Here is an 11,325-nt window from a genome sequence, read left to right on the forward strand (position 1 = left end):
CAATAATTCATTGATCGACATAACTTTCAATTATTGATATCGATATATAAATTAGCAACATCGATAAATGGCCGCGATTTATCGATATCGGCAGGCGATCATAATGAGACGCCTTGACCCATAAAATATGACCTACGGAACGTTCAAATACGAAGAGAAACGTCCTGGCAAGGTTAAGAAGCGATGTGTTATAGACAATACACATCACATGAAACGCAAGTTCTTCAGCTTCTAATTCTTCTATCCTTTCAACTTCCTTTGTGACCAATAGCTTGAAACATTCTGAGAGAACAATTGGGTGCAGATAAATAATTTGCAAGTTTTTTGAAGCTTGCATATTTAATGACATAAAGAAATTATTTTAGGCGCATTTTCATAATAATTGTATGCAAAAATTCCACTGAAATAAGTGCTTAGTGGTTGAAAGTTAGAAAATTTACAGTAACCAAGGCTTTTTTGGTTTTTTTTTTTTTGCATTTGGCAACGTTTGATGCCATAAGTTTGCAAGTACCGTGGCAAAATACATTATCAGTAACGGGAATGACGCATATGCAAGATATTACACGGAAACAGCCGAAGTCAGACTCCGTGACGATGACATACTAGATATTTGGATGGCTGTTCAGCGTCACCAGTACTAATGGAAAATAAATGGGGTGATTTTTTAAACAAGGATGTTACAGTCGCGTAGCCTAGAGCGTCTTTAAAAATGTAAATATTGTTCAGATATGTGTACTCACTTACAACATTTTTACACGAGTGTCTTTAAAACCAGTTCACATATAACCACACAATCGTGTCCTATCGCGCTTAGTACTGTAATAAGAGATGATGATGGGTTTTGTTATTCCTATAACATTGTGTGTGATTCTGTCAACGCTGTTGGTGGGGGGTGAGTAGCGCATTTTAGGCAGAATTTTCGTAAGGTAATTTCCAGGTATTATTTATATGTTTGCGTTAACTGGACATATCTCTTTCGTGATCATGTTTCGGTTTGTGGGCAGGGAATGCACTTATCGCATGCCCGAAACACGCAACATCCGGGTCTACATACACATATGACAATAGCTTAGCTTGTGAGGAGACCATAAGACAACATCAATGAGGCCGTGACAGCTACCATAAAAGTTCAGAGCTCTTCAGAGCAGCGTTAAAGAATCACCATGTCAATATGCAAAAAAAAAATGATTTTCCATAAAGACTGTGAGTTAATTACGAACATATTTCATTTTCGACAAAAATACAGATTTTGAGTAATTCTATACCAGTGATACCTGATATATAATGCCATTAACATGACTGCAGTTTTTGTTTGGCCCCGCGTAGGCCATGTTGCTAGAGAACGTGTAAGTTGTTACTGTCTAAGCGTTCACATGAAGCCTTATTTCACTGGTACCGTGTGATCATTTGCCAGCTATTACACTGCCGTCGGTGCTCTGGTTTTACCCTCTATGCTGTAGCCATATTTCAGCGGTTACGTGTGATCATTTGCCAGCTATCACACTGTCGTCGCTGCTCTGGTTTTACCCTCTATGCTGTAGCCATATTTCAGCGGTTACGTGTGAGCATTTGCCAGCTATCACACTGTTGTTGCTGCCCTGGTTTTACCCTCTATGCTGTAGCCATATTTCAGCGGTTACGTGTGATCATTTGCCAGCTATCACATTGGCGTCGGTGCTCTGGTTTTAATCTCTATGCTGTAGCCATATTTCAGCTGCTATGTGTGATCATTTGCCAGCTATCACACTGTCGTCGGTACACTGGTTTTACCCTCTATGCTGTAGCCATATTTCAGCTACTACGTGTGATCATTTGCCAGCTATCACACTGTCGTCGGTACTCTGGTTTTACCCTCTATGCTGTAGCCATATTTCAGCGGTTACGTGTGAGCATTTGCCAGCTATCACATTGGCGTCGGTGCTCTGGTTTTACCCTCTATGCTGTAGACATATTTCAGCGGTTACGTGTGATCATTTGCCAGCTATCACACTGTCGTCGGTGCTCCGGTTTTACTCTCTATGCTGTAGACATATTTCGGTGGTTACGTGTGATCATTTGCCAGCTATCACACTGTCGTCGCTGCTCTGGTTTTACCCTCTATGCTGTAGCCATATTTCAGCGGTTACGTGTGAGCATTTGCCAGCTATCACATTGGCGTCGGTGCTCTGGTTTTACCCTCTATACTGTAGACATATTTCAGCGGTTACGTGTGAGTATTTGCCAGCTATCACACTGTCGTCGGTGCTCCGGTTTTACTCTCTATGCTGTAGCCATATTTCGGTGGTTACGTGTGATCATTTGCCAGCTATCACACTGTCGTCGCTGCTCTGGTTTTACCCTCTATGCTGTAGCCATATTTCAGCGGTTACGTGTGAGCATTTGCCAGCTATCACACTGTCGTCGGTGCTGTGCTTTCTTTTCCATGCTGTACTTTTTTATGCTGATATGATTCCAGGGCTGATATGTTGATATGTTTTCCGTCGTTTTGGATGAGATACATGTAGAAAAGACATTAATAATGACATTTCCGTATTTTCCAAAGATAATGATTTGAATTTTTATTTCATGTATTTAATTTGTGGAAACTATTCATCATCAAAGAGAACTAATTGCAAAGGGTTAGATAGACCAGAAAAGTAATAACATTGACCTTATTTCGGGCAATTTCTATCGCTCTTAATGACCGTTTAGAATCTGTCTTTGCATTTGCCAAATACAACTGTCAATAACTGAAAATAGTGTTTGGCCCGTTTTTGTCTTTTTTATTAATGAACTTAGACTGTTGCTGTATTTAGGAAAGGGGGTTCATTCTGGTGAATTTTATACGTCTGTCAGTATGTTTTTTCAGCCCCAACTGCTGACAAGTGTCGTGGAATGTGTGGGCATGGTACATCATGCCACCCAGAACCGTGTCCAGACAGATGTTTTAACTGCAGATGTGACTCGGGCTTTGCTCAACGCACACGTGTCAATGGATCCATACCACCTGTGTATTATTGCTTAAGTAAGTATACCATGGGCCATTGTTGCTTGTTGAGCTAAAGAATTTGAACCATACCATAATGACAGTAATACAAAACCACATAATTCCTTACTAGACAACACGAAAAAAAGATATAAAACAATTATTTCAAGCGAACGTGTCTTTGTCTTGCTGCATATAAGCGTAGACAACACTACCGCGAAATGAACGGTTCGCATTTTGTTTCGCTGCAGTATAAAACCATTTACCAGACTGGACACTGTACGTAGTTCGACCCATTTATACAGGGTAGTCTGAACAAGGTCCACTAACTAGACCTTTCTGCTGATAGGTTTAGTCGTGTGTTGACCTCGAAAACCATGTTGTGGGTTCGTGTGGTTTCAAATCTGTAATATACACGTACGACAGACACTGTGATTGGGCATAACAGCTTTTTATTCGTCCAGCGCTTCATTTGACGCGTGTCGCGTGTTTTTTTTTTTTTTTTTTTTCTTTTTTTTGGGGGGGGGGGGGGGGCAGCCGATAAAAAGTGAAAAAAATTGTGTCCCTAACAGCATTAGTGTATTGCTTGTGTTCGAGTAAAAATGGTTACATCACCCAGTTTTCTGTCGCATGTTTTCGCACGGACTTTTCTGGATTTTTCTGCTCTGACTTACCCAATGAGGTTCGATAGCTCTCTATAAAGAGAAGCAAATCGTGTACCTCATGAATTAAAAGTGCCTTCTACCTATTTAAATGGGGCCTCCATGGCTCAGTCGGTTAGCGCGCTAGCGCAGTGTAATGACCCAAGAGCCTCTCACCAATGCGATCGCTGTGAGTTCAAGTCCAGCTCCTGCTGGCTTCCTCTCCGGCCGTATGTGGGAAGGTCTTGCAGCAACCTGTGGATGGTCGTGGGTTTCCACCCACCATAATGCTGACCGCCATCGTATAAGTGAAATACTCTTGAGTACGGCGTAAAACACCAATCAAATAAATAAAATAAATAAACCTATTTAAATAACAATGTCAGCTATGATTATTCATGATTACTGATGTTGGTATTGAAATCAGTTCTATTTTTTTAACTAGATAGAGAGCACTGCTGTTGTATTCTTTACAAGACTTGCTTCCGTATGTAGAGAGCTGGAGAACCCCATTGTTCCTAGGGCTCCCGTGACAATAAGTGGCCAGTCTCTAGTGTTATAGGCACTTTACTCAAGACCACTTTTCACAAATATAAAAGTATTTAAACAAGGGAGAGATCTATGATAAGTGTTACATCGTGGTTTGCCTCAACCAATCCTGTTCACTTTGTCTGTAAATCGAAATGCCATAGTAAATATGAAAAAAAGAATTAAGAAGTTCCTTAGGTATAAACGGCAACAAATTAAACCAATAAATGATTAGATATGTGTAAAGAAGTCTGTATACTTGTATCAGTTAAAATAGGATGTGTCTAAAACACTGAAAATGCACAAGTTATTTTAGTACCGTCTTCAACGATCCACGTTTCCTTATGGACGCATGCACGGCAGATGTTGTAAAGCGAGTAAAGATATTCTGCATCTACGTCATGACACAAACCAGCGAGCAACTTGTTATGGTCATTTTATACGTTTTGTCCAAATATGAGTCAAAGTTATTCAAACATCGGGGCAAACCTTTTTATAATTCGAGCATCAATGGTAAGGCGCAAGGCTTTAAAACTGACAAAGTTTGCGAGAAATCGTATTGCGAGGAAAGTATGAGAATGGAAACAAACTATATAGTATTTGTATTATAACAAATGTTTCTGATTTATTGGACAGAAAAATGTGACCACAATGGTGCGAATTGCCCTGGAAAATCAGAGTGTCAGATGAGGAATATAGGAGATTGGTCAAGAGGTAGAAAATCCGAAAAACTGTGTGTTTGTCCCCGGAATGCCTCTCTTTCACCTACAGGGCAATGTACGGGTGAGTCTTAGATGAAAACAAAGGATAATTAAAGACACCAAAGAGCAGTGATGACAGTGCGATTGCTGGCAAATGGTTAAACGTTACCGGTGAAATTCAGCCTTTAAATTTGTTAATTTACCTCGGTCAGGATTTTATTATAACTGTTCATGTTGATACAAAAAGCAGCAATTTACACGCCCATTACACCATCGCCTAAGCAGATTTATGTAAAAACAAGGCAGTCATATTATTTGCACTTTATTTGACGTCACAGGTCTAGAATTACTGAAAATGCTGTGTTGTCATCTCATTAAACCATCAATCACATGAAAGGCCTTTATCTGGGTAAAGTGATCATTGACCGATTAGAAACCTGATGACTTTGAAACCATACTTCAGTTTTGAGAGAATGTGGACTGAATTTCAAGGTTATCCGATGAAGATATTACACAACAGAAGACAACTTGTCTTCAGTCAAATTTGTGTGTATATCCGTGCACTCCGATTTCCTTCAAGCAAACAATGATCGCAATCGTATAAGTCAAACATTCTTGAATATGACGTTACTATGAAACAAATAAATAAATAAATAAATAAATAAATGTTAGTTTGCTTAAAATTCACAGGCTCCATAGTACTGTGGCCGAAGCAGTATTCGTCAAATCAATATGCACGAAATGTTAATTGCAATATATTAGACCAAACTGGTCTAGAAGTACTCAAAATGCAATACTGGCGTCACATTTAACATACAAACCGAACTGATCGGCGTAAATTTGCTCCTACCAATAAGGTGTTTTCATCGGGACTTGCGCTCTTGGGGAGTGACAAGCAACATTTCGCAACCTCGACACTTAAGAGCTCTTTGCATTGCAGCCGCACAACCTCCGCTATCAACTCGTCGTCATGTGACTGAAAACTTAAGTACGACGTTAAACCCTAAGGACTCACTCACTCCACCATCAACAACTGACCCAGCAGTAGCGATCGGTGTTGCGGTTGTAGTGGTTTTGATTGGATGTGTCGTGGCACTAGTTACGGTTGTTGTTGTTCTAAGGTAAGTAGTTCCTGTTTTTACATAATGGCATGTTATAATAACACATTAAGCGTCTGTTACTTACTTCATTCCTGTTTAACTTAATGGTAAGCTTTTTATTAAGGGTGGAGGAAGCCAGAATACCACAAAAGAACCACAGACCTTTTGCAACATTCCTGACAAACTTCATGATATTTGTCATGGTACATACGGAAGTCAGATGGTCTTTATAGAGGATAAGTAATTCAGTATGTGTAATATCTAACCTTTTTTGCCAGTCACATCACTGCACTGTGGTAAATCTATTTCTGTTCGAACCATGGTAATAGTCAGATTAACCTATAACTCGAGTGAATTGATAAGAGGCTGACTTTGCTAGTCTCCGCTTTGGTTTTACCTTCTGTGCTGTAAGTCTGTTATCGTTTACATTTCATTCTTGTAGTTACATGAAAATAGTAAATATATCTGACCTCCAGCACAGAAAAATAATGTGTCACATATTATGATAATGTTTTCATTTAGACGTATTTTGTGTCCACTTCCGACCAAATTTAAGAATGTTGCATACATGCTACCTGCATACCATAGCTACCTTTACATGTAACAAAGCAAAGGTGCTGTTTTTGTGCAAAATGGAAACACTTAGTCATAGTTTACAAATTTAAGGTAATATCAGCGTGCATGGAAGCTGTAGTGTTGAGGTGAGGGACAAGTCTGTGAAATCCGTATCAGGAAAAACATACCCGCATTATAACGTTTTCGACGTGAAACAGATGCCATGTCGGGTAGATGATAGCAGACGGTCTATTCCTCTCGGATACTGTTCAGATTCCGCCACGTATATGCAGTAAGTCTTTTATACAGGCATGTATAATAAACCTGGTCAGCATCGTAAGAGACTGAGTTAACCGCTCATGCTGGTTTTCTTTCCAGGCCCACGTGGAAAGGTCTGCCAGCAATTTTGTTTTCTCTAGGGTTCTGTCTTTCGTCCCACATAATGCCAGCCGCCGTCATATAAGTGAAGTATTCTTTGGTATGGCGTAGAACACGATTCACCTAATTAAATAAAAGAATAAAGAAATAAAATAAAAAAATGTTCAATCAAGCAAAATATAAATGTGCAAAATAATGCTGAGAAGTGACATAGCCATGGCTTAATTATGTATTACAGAAGACGCACGGGTTCAAAAGCTGACACCAAACGAATCGATGCTGAGTCACAAACTGGAAGAATCTACGCCAACGTTGCAGAAAATGGCGGTCGCTCGATAGCACATAATTCTGACGTAAACATGGAACAGCAACAACAACAATGCGGGGCAATGGATTCTACAGTAGTACCAGATTTGTTAGGACGTAGTGCGCATGTTCAACCCGTCCGGAATTTTGTTAGAGAAACTAGCTATGCCGCCTACGAGGAAATCGACCTGCCACCTGATGATGTAATGATGTACGACAGACAACATAGTTATAGCTTAACGGGAAGATTTGGATCGATAGACGGATGTGACACCCATGAATACAATGAACTGTATTCATGACAGAATCGGAAAGCCGTCAATTGGAAGCAAAATGGGCAGGAGACTGCCTGAGGCGAAGGGTCTCAAACGTGTGAGTGGGTATACCCCAGCTGGTCCAAATCCGAATGAACCAGACAGCTGCTGGTCATGACCCCCATCGCCTTCGCAAATGATTTAAATACTATGCATTTCCATGCCTATTATAAGGTCACGTGATAACTACAATTTAAAAAAAATGACCTGTGTTGATTTCATTTTGAATACATTTTTTTTAAATCCCAGATTTCAGTCACCATTTCGAACAATTGTATGGGCATTGAATCGCATAATGCACTGTTAAACCATCCATGCGTGACCACTTCTTTCAGTCGGTTATAGAGTTACTGTCTTTACTGACGAATTGTAGACTCGAGCGCTATTAGACATATTGTTATAAAGCATTCTAGAAATGCTCTCAGGTCGCCAAATACAGAGAAAAAAATTGACAAACTGAAGTTTTGGTGCAAGAGTGTTGATTAACAAGGGACTGTATAAAAAAAATTACAACGGCACAAGTCTTAAGTCGCCAAGGAGTGAACTGTTGCCTAGTGATAGGGACGTTGGCCATTCAATAACGAGAACGCATTAGTTATGGATTCAAACCCGGCCTACATTGCTTGTGGGGTGGAGGTGACTATAACCAGTCCATGATGATCGTGTGGCCGTTTGCTCCGTGTAGCTTGTCAGTATGGTGCATAGCGGTGAGTCCGAGATGTACGGAGATGTTCATCAGTAACTTGCCAAAGGTCGGTGGTTTGTGTATGGCGTTACGCTACAGTCGAATGCATAAGGATATTTAGTCAGATAAAGTGATGTGTATAAAAACAAAAACAAAACCAAAAGAAAACATAGCGTCGTTAGGGATGTAACTGATGTATCTTTCCACCGTGAAAAATAAATTGTGATGAGCTGAAAGATCGGGATATGTACTACATTTTGGTGGAAGCGAAGTGAACGCCTTTTGCCACCAAAAATGCATACGAGAACGAAGCCCTGTTCACGGATACAATGGACTCATGTGGCACATACATGTCCATGGAGTTGGAAGGCAAGCATCAAAAAAAATCGTCATGCAAAGAGAAACGCTTTCACAACACATTCACAAATGTCATCATATTTCCTATTTTTCCGCAAAAGCCAAGCAACGTAATTACTTCTATGCACGCCATCCGCATCTGCGTAAGATTTGTTCTCCAAGATCAACGGTTGATGAATTACCTGACGCTGCCTGGGAAGACACTAAGGAATGCAGCATGATTGACAGCTGAAGAATTAGAGCCCTGACACTGTGGAGATTTTAGGCGAGGGTGCTGCCTCTTCTTCCGGTAGCAACCTTCGTCACAGGCATGTGTTGTTCAGAAATATTTTGTTGTTGTTGTTTTACTGCAATTACACACCAAATTTTCACTTGTACTTCATCTCCGTCAGCCTTCTGTCTTTTATTTGAGGCAGTCCTTCTCTTAATGTGACGATTAATCAAATTAACTTGATAACTTTGGTCGGTGCGTCCAATATGTTTATTTATTTAGTTGATTGGTGTTTCACGCCGTACTCAAGAATATTCCGCTTATATGACAGCGGCAAACATTATGGTGGGAAACCCGCGACCGTCCGCAAGTTGCTGCAACGTCCCGCACGTGCGACAGAAAAGGAAGCCAGCAAAAACGGGAATGGGACTCACGTTGGTGAGAGCCTCCTTTTAGTATTATGGCCACTACATTGTACTGAACGATGTGCATCAAATCTTAACTTACCCATGCATGCGAATTACACAAAATATATGTGGATACCTTGACAAAAATTATACATACACATATGCTTACACCCAAACACAAAAAGCATAGGTGTATGTTTTATTGATATGATTCGTGCTTTACAACGCACGCAAGAATATTTCCTTTGTACAACTTCCGGCACTATGGGAGGAGAGAAAAGAAATCTACGAAGCCCATGTGGCCAGTTGCAAAGGTCACTAGTCTCTCATTAATGTTTACGTATCTTTACGTCGGGTGATTGAAGGTGTGTCAGTGACTTGCTGAAGGTCGGTCGTTTACGCCGTACACATCCCAGTTTCCACCACTCATACAACTAATCACCATAGAATATGCTAAACTTTCTATGACACATATTGCCACTGGTGTTCTCGAGGGATGTCTTTTAAGGTATCTGCTGGACGAGATTAGCTGAAAAAAACGTAACGCGCAATTTCTTTACGGGAAAAAACGGTTTCTTTTATTCTCGTCTGACGTATCTTCGAATCAACGTTACTAAAATACGTGGCTCTTGAACATTAGTGGCCGTACGCGTCTTTCAAACTTGACAACTCAGTATTTAAAATTTATTCCAGCCCCTTTCTTTTAATAAATCCATAGTATGTAATACAGTTAATAACCTGAAGGCCAACGAATGTTGACGCAGGAAAATTTATTGCCCTAGGGTAAGAGGTCAGCGAGCAAGTGACATTTTGTTCAACTACATGTAAATGAGTCCTGTGTTTTCAGAAGGGCACTTCAGACGGGACAAGGAAGAAAGGCCCATATCTTTGAAGAAATAGCTTTAGAATCACATCAGCTGCGTTTATACAATTAAAATGATATTAAAGTGGATAAGCCTGAGGTGAAAAACAAATTGAAAGGTGTATAAGCTTCACGTGAAAACAAATGGAGTTTCCTTGTTCATATACATGTCAAAATGACCCACAATGTTTCCTTTAAGTACATGGATTCTTGCATTTAGAGCCACACCTCAGAAGGAACACTCGGGCCGTACGTGGGAAGATCTGCCAGCAAACTTCGGATGGTCGTGAGTTTCCCCAGAGCTCTGCCCGGTTTCCTCCCAACATAATGCTGGCCGCTGTCGTATAAGTGAAATATTCTTGAGTATGGCGCAGAACACCAATCAAATGAAAAATTAAATTAGAAGGAACAAGGACGAACAAATTATAATTACATGTCGTTCTTTTGTTTGATAAATAAAATATAATAAATATTAGTTTATTGAAATAATACTAAAGTAAATGTGGGAAATGTATTTTAACGTACGTGTGTTTACTGAATTGGTATCGAATCCATCTCTTTAGCCTAACATCTTGTATGTTTAGCAGGGTAAGTGCACATGTAATATTCTGCAGGCAACAATGATATACATGAGTTAATACTTTGGCGTTATGGTTACACATGCAGGTCATTGGGTCCAAGACTGAAGTGAAGTATGAAGGGTCACTGATTGGGTCATACGACAATACAGTCATTTTAGGTTGTTGATGCACTATAGATTTCTGCTCTACTAGTTTGCACCTAGTTAAAAATGTATCAGAATTGTATCTGTGATTGTACTCACAACTTTTCCCCAGTGTTATTTCCTACGCCACTGGAGGTTACCAGAATACTTTGACATCACTTCCAGCAACCATAGCTCAAAAAATTGTGGTCACGCTAGATTGATTTCTTGGTGGGTTGTAGAGAAAAGTTCAAAAATGTCGACAAAATATCTGGTCACGTCACTAGTAAACCTGCAAAGAAACATAACTCGTAATGAATATTAAATTATGCCACAGAAACTGAATGTAGATATTAAAACTGATTAAAACTTATTCGACAATTATCCGATAATTTTCTACTCGATAATGCCCGAGGAACAACTTTGGATTTATAGAATGTCACTACGTTTACTGTCGGAATCGTTAGGTCACACGGATCAATACCTGGAAGTACTGTTGACGTCACAATGAAGGTTACGTCACGATGTCACTAAATATATGCTTCACAGTAACAGCACGAACAAATCAAAGCTTAGCCGACTGACAATTTTGTCTGACCCGTTCCACAAAGA

The sequence above is a fragment of the Liolophura sinensis genome, chromosome 2 (assembly GCF_032854445.1).
Source record: "Liolophura sinensis isolate JHLJ2023 chromosome 2, CUHK_Ljap_v2, whole genome shotgun sequence".
NCBI classification, from domain to species: Eukaryota; Metazoa; Mollusca; class Polyplacophora; order Chitonida; family Chitonidae; genus Liolophura; species Liolophura sinensis.